Below are 27,515 nucleotides of genomic sequence, written 5' to 3'. Positions count from 1 at the left end.
TCGTATCCTATTCTCTACTTATCAGGTCCATTGGTGATATGTAGTTTCGAACCGTTCAGGAGCCCCTAGCTGATTTTTCATTTTTTTCTGAGGGAGCGGATGAAAAATATGTATAGTTCTCAAAAACTGTAATTTTATTCAGGTTTAACTCCTTTAGGATTCAAAAAAGAAAATATCTCATGATCTTGATATTGATATTCATCAGTGTTAGTAGATATGAAGAAGAAAAAGTGGAATAAAGGGCTTCTATTTTTTTTAAGTGAGAGGGAAATGAAATTCGAGCCGAAAGTCGATTCATTTACTTTAATCACTGATGAGGGAATTTTTCTTCAAAAATTGGTCAAAAATTGGAAAATGAAATTGTGGTCATCCAGAAGAAAGCTTCAAGTCGACTAAAATTAGCATACTGCTGGAAGAAGTCTTCAATCATGGGGACCAATAGGCGATACAGATCCATTAGAATACCCATCACTCATGAGGAAACTGTCACAATTCAGTCTAAAATCAGTATCTAAGGAGCAAACTTCTACGGTTCGACCAAAAAAACACGAAGAAAAATCGTAAAGAATTCCACTGTGTATTCTATAGTCCGATGATGACGTCCACGTCTAGCAAAAGCCTATACCAGTACGTGGAAGCCGGAGCAAATAACCAATTCTCTGTACTGGTAATAGCGCGCAATCTCCGAAACCCACGACTCCATTACAGTACAAGAGATCGTAAATAACCTCACATAACGGAACAGCGTGCAGGCTACATAGATGATTTAGAAAGGAGGAGGGGAAAAAAACAAAACCAAGAACAACAGGAAAAAAAAGGAAGAAGAGAAAAGAATCTACAAAAGCCTCTCTCACACACACACGTACACACTGACACTCAGATTGTATGAACGAGTGTTGTCTGCAAAGTGGCGTGTCGCGACACGACAGGTAAAGGACAATCGTGATGACGCATAGATTTTATGTGGCATCTTTGGCTCTGGTTTAAGGGTGCGCCTGCAGTCAATCCACTAGACACGATAACCGACAAAATATTACCGGAATGTGGACGCGGTATGCTTATTATCGCACATGCGAACGCATAAATCGATCTTGGAACCATTAATTTTTCACGGCTTTCATTATTTAATCATTTTACCGTATACACGCGATTAATATACGAGTATAAACGAACGAGGCGGTTCCGAGGAGGTTTTTATCTTTCCTACTTGGGATTATTTTAAACGATTCATCGGCTAATTTGATGAAATTTCTCAATGACTTGGAAAAGAAGGTGATAAAAATAGTACATACGCGTCTGCGGCGGCGTGCGGGTATGACAAGAAGAGTGGTTGTAATTTTGCTCACTAAACGATGTGCATCATCGGTCAGTAGTTCGTTTTGTTGTTGCATAGATACATACTTAGGTAGGTATTTATATAATGTGTAAAATATACGATGCCTTCCAGCATGTGCTAACAATTTTTTCGACCATACAGGAAAGAGCTAATAAGTATTTCCTCAATGAAATCGAAATTCTTGCTGCGAATTTTTCGCCACATTTTCACGGTTTTTTTTTTGCGATGATGGTTTTCGACGCCGGTTATGCCGATATGCCGGTGTGGTCCGGTTCGAGATGCTGAAGCAAGGAGGTTGAATGGGATGCTGCGTGTAATGTGAATTTTATAATTTCCTTTTCAAAATAATTATCGTTCGTTTTTGTTTGATTTTTTATGTCCTGGTACGTTACTCTGATTATGCGTGTTGTCGGAAATGATAATAGAATATCGTTAATTTTCCCATCTACACATATCTAAATACTTTGAATGGTATCAGCTTGAAATTAATGTGCATTGCTTTAGAGGAAAATTGAAATTGACAAGTGTTTGGAAATGCCTCAATTACTGAATCAGTGATTTTGTTTGAAATTAGACTACTCATTTGGTGATCGTTATTACAATTACCGATTCTTTCAATGGTCAAGATCCAATCACATCACCGATTTAGCAATAATTGAAAATTACCAATTTAGAAAAGTGATTTGCTGATTTCATTCCTCTGTTTTGCAGTAAAATTTCAATAATTTGTTACAGACTCAATTTTTTTATAATTTTTTCTGATCGAATTGACAAATGAATCATATTTATTGATTCGATCGGTGATTAATGATTCAATCATTGATTTTGTATTTTAAAATAATTGTGAATTATTATGAATTTATCTTGAAGACTTGATTAGGTAATGATTGAACCAGATGATGCGATGGAGTTGGTGATTCAATCAGACAAATTGAAGAAGTATTGGATTTTTTTGGTTCAATCAGAAATAATGCAATGCAGTTGTCGATTCAATTAGAGGAAATTACCAAAAAATTTGAGTCACGAACCAATCAACAAAATTTTACGGTCAAACTACTGAAAGAAATCAGAGAATCTATCGATCATTCTTATTCATCAAATCAAACACATAAAATGCAATTGTTGATTGAATAATTGAAACAAATTTCAAAAAAAAAATTGAATCACATACTCATCATGAATCAATGAATTTTTACTACCAAACCAGTAGGTAAAAAAAATTACAGAGAAGGTAATTTTAAAATGATTGATTGAAAAATTTTTTTTTACTAGGTTTTTGATGTTTTCAGCCCCCATATTTGCAGTGGTAAAAGGTAATTTTAGAGCTCATCGTTGCAAACTTTCCCAAACTTTAGCTCCTTGTGGGCATTTGTAATCAAAGGAGCAAAATATGCCAGGCATACAGTAAAGGTTCCCAGCTCAAATGTCATCATTTTTTTTGATTTTTTTTTTTTAGCTTTTTTCACCTTGAATTAGTTTTGAAATTGACCCCCCTCCCCCTCTGTGTTGGTTACTTTTTCTACAATTTTTGTTACTTTAGTTACTTTTTAAAAGAAAATTTCAAATCAATTTTTTCATACGTCTTGCAGAAAAAATCAAATGATATTTCCTAAAAATTACCCAAAAAGCAAAAAAAAGTCTCATTTTAAGCAAAGATTGTAAATAAGTAGGTACTATTTTTTGCAAATAATTGCCACAAATTTATGCTTCTTGCAAAATCTTTGCTTTGTTACAAAATTTCTGCAAAAAAGTCATTTTTTTGTTGGAAAAATTTCAAAATCTAACTCATTTTTTTCAAAAACGTCCTAAAGTTTTGCTTTTCTGCCAGAAATTGCTAAAAACCATTATTTTTATTAAAATTATTAGTCTCGTTTTATTTTGCTAAAAATTAGCTTTTTCGTCAGAAATTGAAAAAATCCTTTCTTTGTTGCCAAAAATTATCCAAAAGTCTCGATTTGTCATTTAAGAAAAGCTTAATAATAGTTCAAATTTCCAAAACTAAAAACCAGAGCATTTCAATTCGTAATGTTCTGTCTTGTGTTTAGTTTTTTTTTTTTTTTTTGAAAAAAATTGGTATATTTAAGGATTTAAGTAAAAATAGATTTTTTTTGGATGAAACGATGAGTTTTAAAAAGATTCATTTTTGGAGTCGTACTCTTAGAATTTCACAGCAACTGCCTAAAATGGCCAAGAGGGTGCCCTATAAGCTCCGACCAAATTTATAAATTGTCAAGTTCATTTTTGATATTTCCAGAATGATTTGAAGTTGCTGGGAGAAAATTAAAAAATCGCTGGAGGTTCCAGAATGACTCAAAACTAGAAGTTATTGATATGTAAGAATTGAAAAAATTATTCATATTGGATCACTTTGCTCAAAAAATTATATATTTTGTGAAAACGTTCAAAAATCGTCTTTAAAACAGTTTTTTTGAATTTTTAAAATTTTCAAAAATTGCAAAATGTATTTCAGCACTTGAAATTTTTGGTGGGGAGGGGGGGGGGTTAGGACATACTATGTTTCCTTGTTTGGAATGACTTGGCTATGTAATGAATTTTGAAATCATTTTTCAGGATGAAATTTAAGTTTTGCAGATGAATCTATTGCTTATTTACGAGAGTGAACTCTCAAATGTTGATTTTAATGTTATATGAAATTTTCATGCGTTTATTTTTTTAAAATGAGGGGAAATCCACTGCTTAGCCATAGCTGAAACCGGACTCACGATTCGAAGTAAAGTTTATGAATACTGTATTTATGACCCTTTATTGTGGAATTCCTCGATTTCTTCAAAAAAACTGCACTTACAATTCTAGGATTCGTATTCATAGAGTCAAACTACAGGATGTCTAAAAACTTCATACTGCTCAAAAGAATATTACTGTAGGTATTTTTGATAATATAATATGTTGTTTTATAGGCCTCAGTTTACCATTTTCAGAAATAAATATCGATTCAGCGAATTAAAAAAAATAGGTATGAGTGTAACAAAATTGGAAGACGTTTTCATTCTGATCAGCCAAAAACGTTTTGATCGTGTTGCTTTTTTTAAAAATTGTTGTTAGGTATTTGGTACTTGTATGTTCTTTTGACGCATATTTCAAATAAATTAATCGGTTCCCCTTTAAAATAAATATTTCCTTTAGGTGCTTGAGAATTTCAAAAAAAAAATCAATTTCAGTTCTTATCAGGTAAAATCCCATTCATCGAACACGTGTACAATGTACATTTCATATCAAACAAAATCACAACAGTAAAAGTATGTAGGAAAGAAATTGAAAACATTTCATCGAAATCAATCTCGTTATAGGGAACTGATTCTACTAGTACAAGTTATATCATGCAGTAGGTTTCATTTAATTGATATTCTCGCCATTCTTATCACCTCGTCGATTAATTATCGCATTGTTTATGTGACTAACGTACAACGTAACTCGTATTACACTTTTTATCAACGTATGAGAAAACCTTTCTTTTAGCCGAATAATTATCCAAGTTTTCAAATTCGGATGGTAAACATGGCATTTAAATAGGTCAATCGTTCTTGTGCTATAGGCATTCAAGAACGAATGGAAGTTAGAACTTGTTTTTACGTTTCGTATTAAATACGATTTGCACTTATGACGCGGCAAAATCCAGAAATTTCGATTTATAAATTTTATTTACGTAAGTTGTATTGCACTTGTCGATACGACTCGAACGGGAAATGCATTTTTCAAAAAATCACCATGCTCGTGTTTCAAAATAAAAGTATCTGCGATGCTTATAGAAGCCTAGATATAATATACTTAATTAATAAATAATATTGGAATTCGAACTTACTGCTTTCTGCTTGCTGTCTTTCCTTTGGCTAAATTTTTTCCTTTCTTTCTTCATTTAAGCTAGATTTCTGCTTTACATGTTCGTAAAATCGGTATATTGTATGACGTCCGGTTCGCACTTTGCACATAAATAACAAATTCAATAACGTCATATCAACCATTAAACGACATTTTTATCGAGACATAAATAAACCGATTATTTGAAAACAAAAATATTATATAGATTTAAGAAAAAACACACTGTACAAACGCGCGTACTCGGCGTGAAAAAAAAATACTCGCGTAACACACTAAAATAAAAGGAGAGTGAGAGAGAGAGCACAAAAAAATGTGCAATACTCGAAACAAACTTACGCGTATAAATTACGTTAACACGTTTCGAATAATGACGAAATAACTGATTCGATGTTCCAAAATAATGAAATGTTTTGGAGGAACAGTCGCGAAATACCTAATTTCTTTTTTTACCTGCGAATGATAAACGAGGAGAAAGAAGACTAAAAGAATGATCCAGCACGGTAGACTCTCAGGAGACTAGTTTCGGTTGATTTGATACACGAATTGGAGAGGGGATGTAGGTATGGAATGTCATCTATTTTAAAATATTAACCTCAAAATTATTTGTTTTTTTCTTTTTCGAAATGGGTTAACGTCTTGTAGAAAATTGTAAGCTATTTGATTTTTATGTAAAATTTTCCCCCTCCTTGTTACAACCAGGTGAGAAGAAAGTGGAGGGAAAGTGCGCCTAAAGGTAGCATCATTTACATTTAAGCGCCATGCTACGGTACCTTGGTCTTGGTGTTGAAAGGTTTTTTCTCTTTTTTTTGTACGGTATTGTTGATTTTTTTTTTACGTGCTCGTGGGGTAGTATTGTTAAAGTGATTTTTCAACCAGGTTCACCTGAAGGATATGGGCGATGAATGAAACAGGTATAGATCGATTCTCGGAAATGACGTCTTTTTTCTTCATTTGGTCGAGAAAGCGTGTAAGGAACTGTTTTATGTTGAAATTTTTCGGTTTGGAGTGGTTTTTTTTTGTCTGTGCAATGAAGGTTTTATAGTGTATTTGTATGGTTTTCGTTATGGTATGGTGAAATTTCAAAGTGAGTGTAGGATAGTAGCTGAGAATTGGGAATGTAATTCATTCAAGAGATTTTTTCAATTGTTTTTGAGTGATTTTTTGCAAAATAGTTACATTGAAGAAAAAAATTAAAAGCGGAGTGAAAAAAAGTATTGATCAGAACTTCAGAACATCAAATATAACAATTACGTATTTGAAATTTCTGCCAGGTATCAGCTAAATTTCATGTTTTAATGAATTATACCTAACTTACTTTTTTTCTAATAAACTTCTTTTAGAATGACTTGTCAAAAAATGCAATAGGCTTTGGATTTTTATTCGTATAAAAATGAATTAGCATTGCCATTGCATTGATTAAGTACTTATTATGAGCTCAAATCAATTGATTTGTCAATGAGACATTTTTGATCGTGAAATTGGGGGCGATTAATACTACTGCTTTTTCAATGAAAATACATTATTCTATGAATTGAATGAATTCAAATGCTTAGTAAAATGAATCAAAATTGAATAGGTTCACTCATTACCTAATCATCGTTTCACAGAATGATTTTAAAACTTGTTTTTTTTTTTTTTAAATTGCAAAAGGTGTCGTAAATCTACCTACTGTTGATTGGTCTACGTTCACTCGCAGCTTTTTTCAATGAGAAAAAAAAGCACCTGATTCCTCAAAATACTTATATTATATTTTACTCTCAAATAATTTTTTTTGTAAGCCAATCAGACCGTTAATAAGAAGAAGGGGTGAGAGGGTTTTGAAAAATAGTGAGGTTTTCAACCTACGAGTTGGGAAAAAAATTAAAAAACTAAAGCAAGTTTTTTTTTTAATGTCACTTCGTTGAAGTATTAGAATAAATTCGAATGGTATAAATTACTTTTCTTTCAGACGTCTTTAATTTGGCCTTTGAATATGAAAAGTAAGGGTACCCCCCGATAAGATAGGCAAAATGCCCTTAACCTCGGATTTCGATGAAACTCACAGGGTATGTTTAGTACCCCCAAAAAATGATTTTGGGCCCATAACCCGCTCCCCACCCCACCCCCCTCAGGCAGGGGGGCCAAAAAACGCGTTTTTCGGGGGAAAAATTCTGAATCAGCGAGTAATTCAGATGAATTTATTCTGTAAACGAATATAGTTAGAGGATACATGGGGGTACCTCCATGAATTTTTTCAGAATTTTTCATCGCATGGGGGGAGAAGGAGGGACAAAAGAAAACTTTAAATCGACATTACTCCGAAACAAAAAAACATACCAAAACGATTTTTTCGTCAAATATGTATTTTTAGGTCTATACTTTCTATAGAAATCATCACCCGGCCATTTGGAGTGGTGGGTCAAGCTCAAAAGCTCAAAAAACTCTCAAAAAACCACGTTTTTTACGGTTTTCTCCAAAAATATGAACAAATGGCCGAAATTGAAGAGAACCAAGTTGTTCAGCGTGAAATTTTACCTCAGAATGTGTAATTGAAAATTCATTTATACCGCGCGATCGTACGGTAAAACTATACACGCGCAGAAGTATTTTTGTTTAAATGTATGTATCAAGATAGCTGAATGGGTATTCCTGAGTAAAATAGGTGAAATGCCCCTGTCCTCAGATTTCTGAAACTTTGATGAAACATCGTTGGGTACCTTTAAAAAAAATGTTGGAGCCAAAAAAAATTCCTACACCCCACCTCCCTTGCTCACAATAGCGAAAAAACCTTTTTTTTGGGGGAGGGATCATGCTTCAACGAGTTTTGAAAAAAAGGTGTTTTAAATTCACTCAAAATATGTAGATACTTGATGAAGATATGATTCTAGCAACGTAAATTTTTTCAAAAATTGTTGACTCCCCAGGGGGAAGATATTGACAAAAGAAAATTTGAAACTGCCGTATATTCAAACCTAATTCAAGCACATGAATTTTTTTTCAAAAATATATCAGCATGACTATAATTGGTATTTTTTTTTTTCAAATTTTCTCTCCAGGTGGGCCATCTTCAAAAACTCAAAAAACACCCAAAATTGTGTTTTTTGGGTCACGGCACCACCAAAAAAATGCGGTCTGTAATTTTGCATTCTGGCCTCCAAAAACAATAGAAAACCAACTAACTTCTTGAAACTCCAATTTTGGGGCCATAGACACCCCCTCTCACAAATTTTGGGGCGAAAGTAGATTGACAATATGGGTATCGTTATCACATGAATCGAACTCGCTAAACACGAATATGAAGTTTTATTTGCAGTTGGATCCTCCTAACGGTCACATTGTGGAGAGGGGTTGCCCAAAAATTAGTTTTTTTGTGAAAAATGCTTCATTATAGCGCAATTAACGCCATGCAAGTTCTTAATCAAGATTTTCTTGAATTACGTATTTTTCAAGTACATAGTATCTAACTCAAAACTATCAGAAAGGTTTCTTTTTGGTGTCGACCATTAAATTTTTATGTGAGTTACCTACCAAGTACATTGAAAACACAATAAGACGTATACCTACCTAGTAGATTGGGTGGATCGCGAAGTAATGGGGAAAAAACTGTGAATTTTTATCAATTACAGCAAAAACCGTCATTTTGAGTTGAAAGTTGCACAGAAAAATTCTAGCTCTAGAAGTGCCCCTAAAAGGAAAACATGGGCCCTCAAAGTTGGGAGTATTTTCGAAAAAACCGTGTTTTTTCACTGAAGCCCCTGTACCCAATTTGTTTTGAGAAAAATGACGACCCAGTCCCAAATGAAATTATTTGAGATTCTGCGTCCATTCTATGCTATTATTTTTAATTGTTGTTGCCAAGTTCGAAAAATTACCCACAATTTAGGAATTTTTTGCAATTTTTCTCGATTTTTTGAAACCTAAAATATTGGCGTCACTGCGTGCCAAAATGTTTCCTCAGTTTCAGAAATATATCTTTCAATGTTTCTTCTTCATTATAGCGAAACATTTGCGAAGAAAATATTTTCAAAACACCATCTACTAATACCCCCCTCCCCAAAAAAAAGATTTGAAAATTTTCAATCCCTCAGTAGAACTCTAAAAGTGCACTTGGATTTTGACGGCAATAGCATAGATCGACTCAGAATCTCCAATATGTATGTATGTACTTTCATCTATATATTTTGAGTGAATTTGAAACATCTTTTTTTTTCAAAACTCGTTGAAGCATGATCCCTCCCCCAAAAAAAAGGTTTTTTCGCTATTGTGAGCAAGGGAGGTGGGGTGTAGGAATTTTTTTTGGCTCCAACATTTTTTTTAAAGGTACCCAACGATGTTTCATCAAAGTTTCAGAAATCTGAGGACAGGGGCATTTCACCTATTTTACTCAGGAATACCCATTCAGCTATCTTGATACATACATTTAAACAAAAATACTTCTGCGCGTGTATAGTTTTACCGTACGATCGCGCGGTATAAATGAATTTTCAATTACACATTCTGAGGTAAAATTTCACGCTGAACAACTTGGTTCTCTTCAATTTCGGCCATTTGTTCATATTTTTGGAGAAAACCGTAAAAAACGTGGTTTTTTGAGAGTTTTTTGAGCTTTTGAGCTTGACCCACCACTCCAAATGGCCGGGTGATGATTTCTATAGAAAGTATAGACCTAAAAATACATATTTGACGAAAAAATCGTTTTGGTATGTTTTTTTGTTTCGGAGTAATGTCGATTTAAAGTTTTCTTTTGTCCCTCCTTCTCCCCCCATGCGATGAAAAATTCTGAAAAAATTCATGGAGGTACCCCCATGTATCCTCTAACTATATTCGTTTACAGAATAAATTCATCTGAATTACTCGCTGATTCAGAATTTTTCCCCCGAAAAACGCGTTTTTTGGCCCCCCTGCCTGAGGGGGGTGGGGTGGGGAGCGGGTTATGGGCCCAAAATCATTTTTTGGGGGTACTAAACATACCCTGTGAGTTTCATCGAAATCCGAGGTTAAGGGCATTTTGCCTATCTTATCGGGGGGTACCCTTTCTTTTACTTTTGGAGTTATAAATTTTTGAAAGATTTTTCCCGTTCTGTGTTCTTCTTTCTGAATTTGGTAGGTAGAGGTACCTACCTATTGTACAATTCAAAATTTGAAAAAAATAATATCTAGTGTAGAAAAATTGACTTCCCTTGTCAAAAATAATATTTTGCTTCTTGAATTATGAATTTTTGAAAGTTTTTGCCTTCTCTGCGCTTGGACCAACCAAGCTGAAAAAAAATTTTGAAGATTGAAAAATCTACTTGAGAAATTTTAGAAATGGAATTAAAATCAGTTGAAAAATGCAGATTCTTCGTACCGAATGATCTACAATAATTCTTTCCAATTCAGAATTATTCTGCAGAAGTTTTATTCAGCATTTTTGTTCTTAACCTCTCTCCCCTCCAAAAAAAAAAATGGTTCTTCAATTTTGAGTGGAGGAGAGATGAAGACGCGAATTAAATGTCTGAAATATTTAAATAGTACGACGACTAATAGGTACCTATATATTCAAACATTATTGAAAATTTTAATTAGAATTAGTTAACTACAATTTTTTAATAAGGCATTGTATGCAGCATAAACGAACTGAGAGAAATTTTTTTTCACTTTTAATATAAAAACAATTTTTAATGGTATTTTTTTGGTATTTTTATTTTGAAAAACGCGAATTTCTAATCAAAGAAAAAAAAGAAACTTGTGGAAGGCGTCTAATAAAGAAAGGAAAAATTAATTTGAGTTATTAACATGGACTACTGAAACGATCCAAGTTAGCTGAGACGACTGAGACGATTAAATTTTTTATCCGGGGGGGGCGATGTAATTTTTCCATCATCCTTTCTCTAGTTGCGTAAATGTTGGATGATCTTTAAATGTCAAAAATTTGAATGAACTTTTTGACGTTTTTAAAGAGGCTTCTGAACAAGAGATATTTCATCTCCCCTCCCCCCCAAAAAAAATCAACTCGAAAAAATTACGTAGGTACGAGTAAATTGAGAAATGAGACAGTTTGAATTTTTTAATTGAAATAGGACAACTGTTTGTAATGTATACGCAGAAACCCAAGCTGGAAGCAAACTGTACTCTTTACTTACCTTCTTTACCACTTCTTGTGTTTTAGCTGAAAAAAAAAGTTTCGTTCTTGACTTTTTTTGATCAATTTTTTTTCCAACTCTCGAGGTAGCAATTGAGTACATTTGTATGAAATTGGAAAACGTTCATTTTCATTCTTTTTTATCCCCCTTTGGACCTGATTGTCTCTAGAAATTGACATTCAAGAGGGTAGAGGCTGAATTGTAAGAATGTGGGGTCATTTTGTACTTAGTAACATTTTCAAATAAAATTTTAGAAATTCAACTCGAGTGATTGACTATTGCAAGATCTTCATTTCTGAGAAATGAAAGTTTGATTTTTAATTTTATTTATGAAATTAAGTACCTATTGCTGATTATTTTTTATAACTGCAGGTCATTCTTGGGAAAAAGACATAATTATGTAATGCCCTTTAAGATATTTTTCAGAGTGTTTGAATAAACCATTAAAAAACTTCATTGAAAGCTCAGTAGTGCTCTTTCAAGTTAACATAAGTGACCTTCTTAATGTTTAGTTTTCGCATATCTGATGAAGTGATGACACCGTACATAAGGAAATTGAATTCTTTGCAACTTTTGTTCTATGTGATTTTGTGCTAAAATGCTTCGTTTTCGAGCTGAACTGTTTAGTATTTGGAGTAGTTTTTTTTTCGAACGTGGTTCCAAACAAGCAAATGAGTTTTTGAGGAAAATGGCACCTCCCTATACAAGATTTACTTCTCCATATCCAGAGAATATCGAATTTGAGAAAAGATTCTGCAAAAAATATTGCGGATGGATTTTTGAGGTGATTTGATTGACTTTATTCCAAGAATAATTCGAAGCAGGGGGAATTTCAAGGTATTTTCAACTTGTACTGCAAAATGGATGTTATTATGACCAAATCTGTAAAACTGTGGTGCTCATGAGGATCTCCATTTAAAAACTTATTACAAATAAGGGCCAAAAAAACATCATTCATTTGTCTTATTTAGCTTATTTGGTGGATGATTTGAAAAAATGGATTTCGAATGCAATTTTTTGAAACTGGTGTTTAACAGAGGCTATGAAATTTTTGTATCGATTATAATAATGTAGTTACGGAAAGAGGACTTGAAGAAAGTTCTCCCACTGCATTCTCCTTAATTAACCAATTGGGAAATGCCTTTGAAATTTTTGAAACGTTCGGGTTATATGAGTTCATTTGGTCTGCTGAGTTGATAGTTTTCATTTTTCACATTCTGTCTCCCCCCCCCCCGTATTCTCTCAATAATTTACATAAACGGTTTTCAAAGTGGTTAGTAGGTATACAGAAAATGATTTTCAAATTTGCTACCGGATTGGGAAGGAAGATCTGGAGTATAAGTATATTTTTGAATTCTGTGTGATTGTTTTTTTGGGAAGAAAGTTATTGAAGTTGAAAACTAGATAAGTACATATGTATTATTTTTTGTCTTCTGAAAATCTCAAATTGAATATGGTATCTAGGTATCTCCTTTTATGAACTCAGGAAAAATACTCGTAAAATACGATACTACGGTGGGTACAAAGTGTACAATAAATCACTCCCCATAAAACAAACAAGTCGGAAAATTTACCTAATTTACGTGACCAGTCGAAAGAAAAAAAATTCTCGTACAAAGTATACTACATACAACCAAATACATGCAGACGGATTGTATAAAAAAAGAGCTGAAAATTAGATTTTGTTGGTTCATTGCTTTGTCGGTGTGTTTTTTTTTCTTTTATATTTTACTTTTATTTTTTAAGTGATTGTTGGTTTGTCATTATCTAGGAAACCGACTCGAATCCGTATAATTACCTGAATAGTCACATCCTCATCTCTTGGTTTTTATAGCGTACAGAATATCCAACAATATAGGTACCGATCAGAGCTCGGTGAAGTTAAGATGGAAGGTTCTTAAAGAGCAAGAATGTGGGTAAACACTCCTTCGGGCAATTTTATCATCGGGATGTCATTTACAAAAAAGCCGTTCACCGACTATTGGATAAAAATAGAGGATGTGGGCGTGTCCTTTTATGACTGTTCGCCGATGGAAATACGAGGATTCTTTTTCAATCAAACCATCGTCATCCGATGAGAGCAAGGTCATTTCGAATAAAGAATCAAACACAAAATCTTTCTTTTTTTTACCATCATCGACAGATTATTATAGAAAAAATATGTGATCGAATTGATTTCATTTGGAAACATCCAAATTTCTGAGACTGGAAAAAAAATGGAGGATTTATTGTCTCTAAGTGGAGCTGTTGAGACATAAGACAGCGATGAAGTGTTGAGCGACTAGTTAGAATGTTTTGGGCGTATTTACGGGTATTAGTTATGCAATTTTATTGACGTGGAAATTGCTACGTTGTGCAGACGCGAATATCGGTGTCGATTGACTAGGTGATTTGCTGTTGTGCAAAATTGGAGTGTAATTTTCAAATGAAATTTTTAATTTTGTCGGGTGAACGGTTGAGATGGAAAAACTGATTTTTTTTCATTATTATTCCGGAGCAGTATTTAGAGGTTTATAAATTCGTCGTCGTCCTACGAGTCTCTTGAAATCTCGAGTATACCTAATCCACGATAGCTCGAACTGAAGCATTCTGATACATATTTATAATTTATAACTTGTTCTCTTTAATTTGATCCAAGTTGAGATTTATTATTAGTATACGATTCATGAAATCATGATAGGAGATTTTTTTTCTTCATATACACCATACATAATGTTCTATTTAAACGTTATTATTACGAACAATACGCGTTCACTAATGATACTAATATAGCGAAGAATTTCAATACGACGTTAAATTCTCAAATACCTTTTCCAGTTTTACTTTGCGGTAGGTTTTTTTTTCTCAAACAGATTTTACTAAAAATAAAAATATCTTCGGAAGAAAAAAAAATGAATTATTATGAAACCGGTTCTAAAATTTACTAGTTTCATAAAATACGTTACAAAAGTATGGAGTTAATGGGTAGCTTTTCTATATATTTTTAAAATTGTTAGTATCCGATAGTTAAACAAAACTCCTCAATCAGCGACCGCCACTTATCATGAAATATTGTCCATGTCGACTCCACCTACTCATCATCGTCGTTCTTTATTACATTGTTGGGGCTTTTCAATTTTCAATTTTACTTTCTACGCGGCGCTTCAAAACTGTTATTTGCACTATTAAAAATATGCAGTTATCGTTTGTGCAATAGCCGCGTTGAATTTTTTCTTGGCTGCTAGGAAAGGAATTGGCGATGGCTCGTGGTTTTAAAAAGGTGCATCTTTTTATTTGGTCAAATGTTTGTTTATAGCTTGCGAGGTGTTCGTATACTGTTTAAAGTTGGTTTTTATTTTTTCGTGGAAGGTATATGAGAAGTGAGAAAACGAAAAGGAAATTGACTTGAATTTTTTTTTATTTTTCTTTTTTAATTTTCCGAGAACTTTTTCGTCATTGTACATATTTTTCATTTTTTTCTTAATTGATTTTCGAAATGAACTTGAGCATCTAAAACTTGGATTGATGCTCATGAGGAAATTTGGGCCATTGAATTGAAATTCCAGGTTTCAGGTGTTTCAGTTCAAATGCAAATTTCCTGCGAGTTCAAAGACATTGAAGTGCAGGATTGTAAAATGTAATTCAAAAAATTTAGTTTCGAATTGATATGTTTCAAATTTGGCAACAATGGCTCAAAGTTGTCGAACCACCATTAAATTCCGATCAAAGATACTGGTGCTGAGGTTTAGTTTTGGTCCCTCCTCATTAATTTGAAAATCCTGAAGAAATTGATGACTTGCTGGAGGCTCCAGAATTGCTCAAAAATTATTGTTTTCGTATTAAGAGGGTTGATGCAAAGCCTAATTATTCCCATTTCCCACCGTTTCATTAAAAAAATATATATACTTATTTCAAAAAAAGTTGCATCGTGATAATAGCAGATATTTTTTATTTTTTACAATTCATCAAAAATCCAAAAATGAACTTCTGTCCCTGAAATATTGGTCTCAAAAGGGTTTTTAAGGCGAGCTCTTTAAATACGTACAGCTTAGTTTGGTTGAAATCAGATTCAAAAAAATGAAGTGCAAGTGGTTCCTTTAGGTTACCTATAGGGTAGGTACAGAATTTGGACCCGCCTCCACATAGTGATTTGAAAGCTTAAAAGTGAATTTAAAAGTGGTTGTTGGAGTCAAAAAATTTGAAGAATTCAGTGTCATTGACCTCTAGTATCTGATTTGAACGAAACCAAACTAGATTGAAAAAAACATGTCCTGAAATTATCGTCTACAAAATTTCAGATTCAGAGTAAAATTTTGATTTTCCCCCATTTTAGTGATTTTAAAAATAGGCAGTGAAAGTAGTGAAAAAGTAGTCAATTTAGTCAAAAAAATGATGAAAAAATTAAAAAGTTCAAACAAGCAGCAAAAACCTTCAAATCATTAAAGAAAAAAGTTTATTTTTGATGAAATTGGCAACAGTGTTGCATGACGTCAGTTTTGCAGGTAAATTTTCTTCCCTTCTCAATTTGTTTGAAGATTTTCCTGTGAAAAATTTGACTTTGTTAATTTTTTTGTATGTGAAGAGGGGGGGGGGGGTCGAGTGAAGAAATTTCTGAAAATTTAGTTGAAAAGGGGTGTAGTGAAAAAGAAGTGATTTTTTCAACAAAAAAAATCCGTTAGATACCATGAAATTTGATTTTTTTAAAAAATCATCTAAAATCGAAAAAGGTCCCTTGGCATTTGGAATTTTTGCTGCAGAGTGCAGTTATATTTTTGCGTGTTCTTTATTAGGTCCAAAAAATTTTCTGCGAGTAGGGAAACCTCTCTTGTCAAAAAATTCCCCTCCTGGAGGTGCCTCCTGAGGGAATATAATATTATGGGTTTTCAAAGTAGGCACATTTTCAAATCAATCGTGGTTTTTTCGATCTAGCCTTGTTTTTAGATATACTAAAATGGCCCAATTCCAAAATAAGATGGTATTTGAGATTCATTTGCGTCGACCAAGACTAATTGTTATCAAAATCCAAGACCACTTTCAGGGCTTGAAGTTCCACTAAGCGGTTGAAAATTTGCAAATCGCCAGTTTCTGGGCAAATTTGTTTATTGAAACTGGTAACATTTTTTGAGGCAGTGGTGTCAATTTTCTTGTATGAAGTAGGTACCTACCTATTTCCCAATAACAAAAAAATGAAAAAGTAGCCAAAAACCTGAGGTAAAGTGGGGTAATTTCAAAGCAAAATTTGATTAGTGACACTTTGAGAGGGCACTGTAAGAAGACTATTGAACAGATGAAGCTGAAATTTATATTACTTAAGAGTTTCAGGGAGTTCGCTGTCAATGGTAAAATTTCAGTACAATTTGATCCACAAATTTTTGAGAAAATTGCTGCATTTACCTCGCGTTGGGCTAAATGGAAAAGTGAGAGTCATTTTTTTTATTTTTGCATTTTCAACACACTCGCTGTATTCTACGAGTACGCGCCATTTGCCAATTTTTCATGTATTTGTGGTCTTGATTTGGTTAAAAATTTGATAATTTATCCACTTCTCAAAAAATTCTTTTGAGTGAAAAAATGTTGAAAAATTATTTTTTTTCAAACTTGCTAAAATGGACAAAAAATCAACTATTGATCATTTCTGATATCTTTTATGTAAAAAACTCGTCATAAAGATACATTTTTTTTTGTTAAATATAATTAGTAAAACTTTGAAAAGGGGCAATGATTTTTAAATTCAGTAAAACTGCTAACCACTTCTTTAACGTGCGATTTATCATGTGATTGTGGAGGCTTCTTTTTTTTGTGATTTCGAACCAATTTCAAACTTTTCAAAGCAAAAAAAAAATATTTAGGGTCAAGTAATGCAAAAATGAAAAAAGAAAAATCGTTTTTGCAACTACCCCAAGTTGATTTTTTCTAAGAAAGGGTTTAGGGTATTCTCAGGTAAGATAGGTGAAATGGCCCTGTTCCCAGATTTGGAAAATCATGATGGATTATTGTTGGGTATCTCCAATTAAAATTTTTGAGCGGATTTTCCACCCCCCCCCCCCACCATCCTCGATATCTTACCTTAAACTTCAATCCTTTGTGACCCTAAATCGTAAGAAAACACCTCTCACTTTACTTATGAGTGATTTTAACGTACTTTGATAAAAGTGTTTGCTACAAAGCTACAAGGTGAACCCTGCGGGTTGTGACCAGGTGAATATGTCGGTAAAGGATGTTGCTTCGACACCCCCTGTTGGCAGAACTAAAAAATTAATATTTTTAAAAATAATTTTGCAACTAGGTACCCACTTTACCTACCAATTTTTTTTTTGGTTTCTTAGAGTTGGCAGGATATTTTTTCAGTTTCACAAACGGTATTTTTCGATGTTTTGGCATGATTAGACGCATACTTATAAGTACCTACTCAATATTTCAGAAGAAAATGAATGCTTAGATTATCTGTAGCTAAACTTTTTTGTTCGCTTATGGTTTTAGATAGATATGTTTTTCATTTCTCAAAAAATCATGCTTGTTTTATGATTAATTGCAAAATTTTTTCAAAAACTCGAACCTCTCCCTTGTCGTATTGTCTGTCGCATAAGTACCTATGTAGTTAGGCATATAATCAGTGGCGTAGCCAGGATTTTCTCAAGGAGGGGGCAAAACCAGATTTTTTGGCATAAAAAATCGAATTGAGGAGTAATTTTCTGGAAATCTATCGTGATGTGTGATGATATCATGAAAATGAAGGCAAAATTACTGCTCAAGCGAAGCGAGAGCGAAAATTTTTAGAAAAAATGTGTCCAAACTACAACAAAAACGTTCATTTTTGCATGTTATCTTTCAAATTTTCGCTCGCAAGGGGGGGCCATGGCCCCCTTCGCCCCCCCTTGGCTACGCCACTGGGCATATTCAACAGGTGCATTAATACACTACAGCGTGAAACAATGATTTGTATTTTCAGTTCACCTTTGACCTTAACATTAATCGTGTGCAATAAAATTTAATTAAAAGAAAAAAATTACAAAACGATAAAGCCACCGAACCACATTACCGCAAATTGCGATATTCAAATGAAATCAATAATCATTAAAGCTCGACAAGAAAACTGATCCATTGGATGGTGTAGAGTTTCTTTATAATGGTAGGTAGGTAGGTAGATAGTGTGATGCCATGAGATGAGATTGTAATTCGAAGACGAGTGACGAGTTATTGAATTAATATTGGGTTCCATTTTCATTTTTCATTATTTATAAATGTTGGAATATTCTCTTAAGAGATCTAGGTACACCCTATCTTCAACATTTATGTTTGAGAATAGAAGTGTTTTAGGTGTGAAGATGTCAAAATATGAATCAGGAAAATAGAATTCGTCAAACCTCGACAGATTTCGTTCAGCTCGAAAATGGAAAAAATTGGTAAAATTTCTTCGATGAATTCCATTTTAAAAAATTTAGTTTCCAGTGCAAATTACGTCTCCGAGATTGGCTAACGATAATTTTTCCATTTTTATTCCGTGATTTAAAAAATACCCAAAATGAAAATCAAACGACTCGCCGAATCAGCGAGAATAAATTTCTGTACATCCACGCGCGTTAATTGGCGTTACTCTATCGAGCCAATTGATATGTCTACGGCAAATGACAGAATTGTGAAGGGGAACGTTAGACATGCAGTAATGCAGCTACTTTAGTAATCCTCGGTCGACGACGGATAATTGTAATGCATCCAAGTCGGCATCTCATGATTGCCATACAAAGTCAGCATGCACTCGAAACAACTATTCGAACGTGTCGAGCTCGAGATCAGAAGTCGACATTTAGTTTTATAAACAAGACGAGGAATTTTTCTCGAAATATTGGAAAAATTCGGACAGTCGAACCTGACGTTTCTCGAGGACGTGAATTCGACTGATGGCTGCTTACAAAAAAAAAAAAGAAAAAAAAGTCGATTAGTTTTATGATTGATCGCAACGTGCAAGCTCCAAGCATATAAGTAGATTTTTTCGCGACAGTAGGAATATCTGAAATAAGGGATTTTCAGAATTACCGGTTTTTTTAGTGTACATGGAAATGATTGAATTCGTGGAATGTTTTTTTTGCATGCATTTGTAGCCCGAAGCAAGTATCGTATGGTAGGCGTTTGGCGTGTGCCGCTGCCGACTCGAGCTTCGTGTACATGTCGACGTCGGTATTTAATTCTTGTCACGCGTTCAATTGATCTTTCCTTCGTAAATTTCAACTTCATTCATAATTATACCACGTTCTGTGTCTCATCATTCAACTGACCGATTAGTTGCTCGGTAAATCTTATTGCGAATTGAAATCATATATAGATGCTTCGAGATTGTCTTTATATTCTTTTTCTTTTTTTTTCACTCAACTTTTAGTGTACGATATTCGACCAAATATACCAGCAGAAAGGCTTACTATAGTTTAAATAATGTTTCCGGGTAGTACAGTGTAGAATTTTTACTACTAAGTACCTACATATGTAGATATACCCGTCGTCGTATGTGTAGGTACACGAAAAACTCGGTGGCATTCTTTGAAAATGTACACTAATTACGAGCTGTGCAGTGTTGGTTCTAATCAATTGGTTTAAGATAGCGTCATGCAGTCTTCTATTATTATTTCCACAACCCACGTACATCCAAAGCGGTGTTAATTTGCGGTGAATATTCAGATATGGCTCTAGTATTCTTTTAATTGTGTAAATTGCACCATCCGGCATTAATTTCATGACTTTTTTACAAATTCCTCCGCTGGTCATAACCTTATACTAGACGCTTACCTCGAGAAGATTTTTTTAAATTTAGCGCCTGACCAACGGCTGCAGATTTATTGTCAACGAAAGTAAAATCTTTTTAATCTACCGCGTGGGATTTTTTTTTCGAACGCGAAGAATTCGCGAACCACGCATAGTCTCAGCTCTTACGTCATTTTCACTTTGATTAACGTGTGCGACTGTGCGTCTGTGTACGGAGTATACGAGGAAGGAAAACCTCTTTCACGATATCGTCTTCCTGGATGCAATAGGTGCACTACTGTAAAAATTCGCGCTTGAAATTTGAAGAAAAATTTTTCTCAATTCGTGATGCCAATTTTGTATTAATTATTATGTACCTACGTGCGTATACTTTTCTGTAAGGATTTATATCCGCGACCGGAAGAGACGATAGTCATATGACCAAGCAATGGTAATTTAGGAAGTACTGCGTAATTGTAATGATAAATTGACATATTTATGAATTTTTTTCCTACCATTTGACCTAAAGCTTCTCAGAAGTATGTGCATGAGGTAAGTTCAAACGGTTTTATAATTGTTTTTCTACTTTCCTTGATATTTCTCGTTGATTTTATTCATTCTAGGAATATTATCGCTATAAATCATGCAAATGTGAGCGTAAGACTAGGTACCTATGAAATTCATCGGAAACTGCAGAATGCATTATACCAATGGAAATCCATTCGAATGGTCAAATACTGCAGTAGTCGTAGAATACTGGTGGGACAGTAATCTAAAAAAGTACCTAAGGGAGGAAAATTGGATGCTGTAGAGGAAACTTTGTAATAACATGAAGTAATTCAGGAATTATTCATTCAACATTCACGAACCTCTTTAAATGCACGACTTCGAATTCAACGAAAGTTGGATTTTCAGGGTGTCCAATTGTACAAGGTGTTCCGGAAATCGTCTGCTAAAATTCAACTGGAGGTAGTACTCGAAGAGATGAACAAAAAACATCATTATGATTGGTGCCCATCTTGTGAATTGAAGGAGCTTCGTGCTTCGCAAAACTCGAAATATACTGGGTAATTTTGAAAGAAATCATTAGAAATAGGAATATGTTTGAATCATTTAAATGATGCCCATGACCAATTGCCTATCTTCAAAATTGAAGGGACTAACTTGATTCAAAATTTCCAAATTTGGGATCCTTCAAATTTTGAGGGTTTCAAAATTTTAAATTGTGTTTGCGTCTTCAATTTTAAAGATAGGCATTTTGTCATATGTTCGTCCATTTGAGCACCATGGGTTATTGAAAACATTTTTTTACTATCTGTAAATTGAGAAAATTACACCATTTTTGGTCAAAAATTTTCCAATTTTGAAAAATTTGTCAAAAATGAGAAAATGTTTGGATCATCATTCAAGTGGCTTCACCAACTCATAGCATGTGAGTGGTCGAACAAAAAAATTATTATGACAAATTGCTTATCTTCAAAATTGAAAAAGCAGACTCAGTTTGAAAATTCAAGATTTTCAAAATCTAGGGCACTGAAAATTTATGAATTTTGATTCAAGTTTGTCCCTTCAATTTTGAAGATAAGGCAATTTGTTATAATACCATTTTAAATTCGTGCACTCGAGTAGTATTGTTTACGGGCATCATTTAAATAATTCAAACATTTTCTTTTTTTTGTTGATTTTTTCAAAATTAGTCAATTTTGAGTTTTGTAAACGCATGTGACTCTTTCAAATCATAATACCGTTTTTTTTGTTTTTTTTTGGCAGACGATTTCCAGAACACCTTGTATAGAGTCAGTTTTAGAGGTTCTCTCTGTTATACAAAAATACATTTTCGAAATGTTCTACTTTTTTTCACAAATATCTTTTGAAAAAATTAGAAAAATCATCTTATAAAAAAAGTAATGGTTTAGGTGTAGCAGAAAGAAAATTTTATGACGAACTATTTTAGTTCTGACTTCTGAGCTTGTTCTGAGCATTTTTCTCCTATAATGATTGTTGAGTGTTTTTTTTTTCTTTTTTTTTTTTTTTATAAAATTAATGTTTATTTCAAAAAGTATAATAATGAAAAACAAGTCCTAAAGGTTTTTCACGAATATCTTTCGAAGGAAACATTCTACAAAGGAAAACAAGAAAATTTTGTGTTCTGCCTATTTTTGGTTCTCGCCATTTTTCTTCCGGAATGCGTACTTTTTTCATAAAATTAATTTCAATGTTGAAAAACGCAAAAAAATGTGATAATTTGATGTTGTTTCTGTAAAATAATTTCCATAGTAGGCATCCCGCAGAATTAAATCCTGTAATGAAGCTCTTAATAAATGGGAAATTTTAAGCACGACAGCTTCAGTTCTTTGTGGGATGCTTACTTTTACCGAAATTTCAAGTTTTATGTCGAAAAAAATGAGAGCAAAGTTTCAAAACTTTGAAGCTATTTTTCTCAAAAGTGCTTTTTTCAAAATTGAACCGTAAAAGTTCATAAAACGAAGAAAAGCGAATAAAATAGTTTTCCGCAAAGTCTTAATCGATCTGAAAATTTTGACAAAAATTGCTGGTGATCTTTTCCTACTTTGAGTGGGAGACGACCCAGAAAATTTTTGAGCCCCCCCCCCCCCCCCGTTGTTCATGGTGCTGAGCCATGGGTCCTCAAGGTAGAGTAATTTTCGACAAAATCGTGGTTTTTGCCACTTTTGGGTAGTAATAACCTGTGCAATCCCTTATTACATTTTCCCATAATTTTTACAGCATATTTCCAAAAATTATTTAAAAACCAACGCTGAATTTGCGTTTAGTGGGTCAAAATACCCCGGTATTTTAGTGGGTGCCCAAAAAAAATCTAGTAAAAAAAGTGAATTCTGGCAGTTTGAAGAAAATGGTCGTGAAAAGTGTGGCAATCGAGGGGGGAGTTCAAAATTTTTCTGGGGAGTCTCTCATTCATATGTATTTGGTAAACTTCTCCACCAATTTTCGTCAACATCCGGGATGTATTTTTTTCGATCCACCCTCGTACACTCTTGTATCCCCTCACTGGACTGATCTGTACCACACAAATCAAGAGCTACATCTATCATGCACACATACACATACGCTACGGGTATGCAATGCAGTGAGGCTATTAAACTCATCGAAAAACGCATCTATTTTACACCCTCTTCTTAATTCATATCTATACCATTTCACCAAACAAAAATAAACCCTATAATTATCTTACTACCAAAGTTCTCATTATATCGAATAAATTATACAGTACGCAGGGAAATTAGGATACGAAACTGGTATTTTGTTGGCGCGTTCGCGTTTCTTACGCAAAAACGCTGCATCGCATCGGTTGCAAAGAAGCGACGATTTTTCATTTTTCATCTTCGATTTGGTGTATTACACGCTAGGCGAACTCCTAGTGCGGATTTCCATTCGAAAGAACAATAAATAGGTACATAAGAAGAACGCGATAGAGAGGAAGGAAGGAAAAAAACAAGTCTCACGCTGATCTACGAAAATCCCTACAACACGGTTACAAAATCACACCTTATGTAGTAGGTACTATAGGTACAATATAGGCTGTATCCACTATGCAAGTGGCGCTAACTCATTCCCGCCTCTTTTTCATTCACAAAATACCAACATCACGCAGTTTACCTGGCGCAAAAAAATGCCTTTATTCACGCACAAGTCGGCCTTTTTATCCGATCTGTGGAATTCATACTGATAAAGATCAGTTCATTCATGAGGTAAGGCGCATATCCGGTCCCTTGGTATTTTCAATTACACTTTTACAACCTCTCGAACAGATAAAACTACTTAGGAGTAGATGCGCGACGAAAAAATAGCCAAATATCCATCCAATTCCATTATTTTTACTTTAATATCGCGCACGACGGTGGGTACTACTAAACACACCGAGCAGAGCGTATCTACGACGTATTTAAAACCGCGGTCAGCTTATTTCGCAGGAGGGCTGGATCACATTTGGTTCGACGGAGTCATTGAGTAGCTTTTTTTTTCCATAACCGATGGATAGTTTCAGGTGTATCAGCTTGATGTACCTATTCTTTTTGAAGAGCACACGAGTGCGTTTTACATGGAAATTTACACAACGCAACAGTTGGAAACTTATAATGTACTTTGTCGCACAAAAGGTAGTGCATTTTCTTCTATGTGTTAAAACTGATGTTAAATAGTGTCATTATCGATCCAAAAATCTAACCACTTTTTTGTTTGTATTTATCTAGATCATTTCAATTCCAAGTATAGATGCACTTTCTTTACCAAGGTTTTTTACCCTCTGTAGCATTGAAATAACATTTGGTTTTGGTATGAACGAAGCAGGGAAGGGAGGTTCTTTGATAAGAATACTATCCGAGACTAATTTGGCTGTTAGGTAGGTACTAAAAAAATGTTGATGATCTTTGACTGATACGGTTATTCTGTGTAGTAAGACTGAACAATTGTAGGTTTACTCATTTGAAACTGACAAAGGAACCTCTTGAGGTGTCACAATCCAATTTGAACGCGAATGCGATTTTTGGAAAGAGCATAGTCTAAAAACCCCAAAACCAAATTTTCAGCTGCCCAAGTTCATTTTTCGATTTTTGGCGAATTTTTGAAAATTCAAAATTGACTGTTTTTGACGATTTATGGTTTTTTAAAAAAAGTACGTACTTGATCAGTAAAAATGGTCAAAATAAATCCCAAATATAATATTAATTACCCAACTCCAAATTTCACAATTTCCAGCCATTCTGGAGCCTCCAGCGCGATTTTTCAATTTCTCCAGAATTTTAAATTTACTCCAGAAGGCGTGAATATGCAGTTGGGCAGCTAAAAATCGAGTTGTGTATTATACTCGACCTGTTTAACGAGTTCATCTACATTTGAGCCAATTTTGAGGGCCATATCACAGAACGTTACTTATGCTTACTTTCGGACTTACATGGCTGCTTAAGCAAATGCTTGTATCATAGATGGATTTTTTCCAACTTGAAAACTATTTTGTAAACAAAAAATTTGAGAGGTCAAATTTGACGTCTTAAGCTCAGCTTGAGCAAAATGTTTACAATAAAAATACGTTTTGTAGTTATCTATGTACTTTATTATTTTTCAGGGGTATTTCTTTTTTTTTTTTTTTAAATAAATTAACCGTATGTAGTGAACTAATTAGGTGAAATGTTACGCTAAATTGTTTTCTACAGGGATGAAAAGCCTTAAAATGAAACTTCAGCTTTTGGCTTTTAGCTTGAAATTTCAAAATTGAAACTTTTGGCTTTAGCTTTCGGCTATCTTGATTTTTACAGCTTGCTTTAGCCAAACTTTTGGCTTCCAATAGCTTTCCCTCGTGTTTTCAATTTAACAACTTTCAGCAATATTTCATTAGACTTTTAGCTTTAAACTTTTGGCTTTAAGCTTTTGACTTTAAACTTTTAGCTGATACGACCATCAATTTACAAAAAAAGGGAATTAAAAATTAGATCAGGTACATTGATTTCATAATTAATGATAGTGGAGAACATTCATTTCCAGAATTATTATTTTTTTTTCATTTCATTAAATCGCATTAAAATGAAAAAAAGTGAAACTTTTGGCTAGCTTTTGGCTTGCAAAAAATGAAACTTCCAAACTTTTAGTTTTTGGCTTAGTGCAAAAATCTGCTCGGCTTTCAGCTTTCGGCTTCAAGCTTTTGGCTAGCTTTTCATCCCTGGTTTTCTTTTCTATGCATTGTTTGAAAAAATTTTCACTACAATTTTCATCGGATATCGGAACTAAACTGACCAATTTGATGATAATAGATGATACAATCGTATGGTAGAAATATATCTCGAGATAATCCAGTGTAAATATGTACAAAACAAATACATTATTCAACATTTATTTTTATTTTTTGAGTAGGTATTTTTCATTCATCTTAGTTTGCCCATTTTTCATGATTCGTAATTTCATTACTTACTTATCATTCATCAGCTTGGGTATCAGGGCAACATTTCTAAATTATTTTTCACTCTTTCATACTCTCTCATTGAGTACAAACCAAACAAGTAACAACGTTTTTGCATTGATTTGAAATTTGAATCTCTTGTGTAAAATCACTAATCAGAAAAGGAGAAGAAGAAAACATTGTCAAAAATGCTTATAATTCGACAGACCCATGACAGCTACGTGAGCTACAAGTTGATTACTCGTGTAAACAAAAACAAACGATTTCATTTTTTTGGAATTGCCTACCGATTAAACAATTTTTTTTCATTTATTAGCAATTTGATTGGTTCTTACAGGATCTTGCAGTTTTATTGTTACTCGTATTTGGCAACATAGCATGATATGGAAAGCTTACATTTGTTTTATGATACCAGTAAAAGAAAATTCTCAACCTATCTTTTGTTTACTTTTGTTCTATGATAGTAAATGTTACACTTATGACTTGAGAAAATCTCATAGTTGAGTCAAGCGTAAGTTGTGTTCTGTGATATGGTCCTTAGAGTGGCACCTCAAGAGTGGTTTTTTGACCAGCTTTTTTCAAAATTAAGAAATCCAAAAAGTCAAAAGTTTCCGTTTGTGAGAAAATTTTCGAGTATAATACACAACTTGATTTTTAGCTGCCCAACTGCATATTCACGCCTTCTGGAGCAAATTTAAAATTCTGGAGAAATTGAAAAATCGCGCTGGAGGCTCCAGAATGGCTGGAAATTGTGAAATTTGGATTTGGGGGGTTAGTTTTGGACAAATACAGCGATTCGCGTGAATTTTAAAAATTTTCACATAAACGGGGAACTTTTAATTTTTTTGATTTTTCAATTTTGAAAAAAGCTGGTCAAAAAACCACTCTTGAGGTGTCACTCTCAAAATCGGCTCAAATGTAGATAAACTCGTTAAACAGGTCGAGTATAATACACAACTCGATTTTTAGCTGCCCAACTGCATATTCACGCCTTCTGGAGTAAATTTAAAATTCTGGAGAAATTGAAAAATCGCGCTGGAGGCTCCAGAATGGCTGGAAATTGTGAAATTTGGATTTGGGTAATTAATATTAGTTTTGGGACTTATTTTATTTACTGATCATGTACGTACTTTTTTTTAAAAAAAAAAAAGCATGAATCGCTAAAAAGAGTGAATTTTGAATTTTCAAAAATTCGCCAAAAATCGAAAAATGAACTTGGGCAGCTGAAAATTTGGTTTTGGGGGGTTTAGACTATGCTCTTTCCAAAAATCGCAGTCCCGTTCAAATCGGAGTGTGACACCTCAAGAGGTTCCCTGTGAGCCATTTTCCCAAAACAGGCTGTGTCTGAGCTTAGGCGAAAATTTCGTCCATTTTGAGGATCCATATCTCTCTTCCAGGGGAACCTCCAGAGCTGAAAATTTTTCTGAATGACTTCCAACTAGAGGCACGCTGTCTTAAAAACTCAAGTCCATCGTAAGACGTTATTTATCTGCTATACCGCAGTAATCAATCATATCCGTACTAAATGATTTTATTGAGAGACCATTCATCAATCGAGTTTGTCATGATTATTAATACACTTCTGATATTACAGTTTTAT

At 33.7% G+C, this 27,515-nt stretch overlaps 1 protein-coding gene and 1 long non-coding RNA gene across 2 annotated transcripts in view; one reads left to right on the top strand and one right to left on the bottom strand.

Moving 5' to 3' along the window:
- LOC135839596 (protein decapentaplegic-like) overlaps positions 1-5,650 on the bottom strand; it is a 47,679-nt gene extending 42,029 nt beyond the window's left edge. Inside the window, exon 1 of the mRNA XM_065355693.1 lies at positions 5,157-5,650. The gene's annotated coding sequence lies outside the window, so the exon portion shown is untranslated. The remainder of the gene's footprint in view (positions 1-5,156) is intronic.
- The window catches only part of LOC135839603 (uncharacterized), a 241,553-nt gene that overhangs the window by 64,517 nt on the left and 149,521 nt on the right, over positions 1-27,515 (top strand). The gene's annotated exons all lie outside the window — the stretch shown is intronic.

The sequence above is a fragment of the Planococcus citri genome, chromosome 3 (assembly GCF_950023065.1).
Source record: "Planococcus citri chromosome 3, ihPlaCitr1.1, whole genome shotgun sequence".
Taxonomy (NCBI): domain Eukaryota; kingdom Metazoa; phylum Arthropoda; class Insecta; order Hemiptera; family Pseudococcidae; genus Planococcus; species Planococcus citri.
Note: the sequence above shows the minus strand (reverse complement) of the source record. Positions and strands in the feature narration are given on the sequence as shown.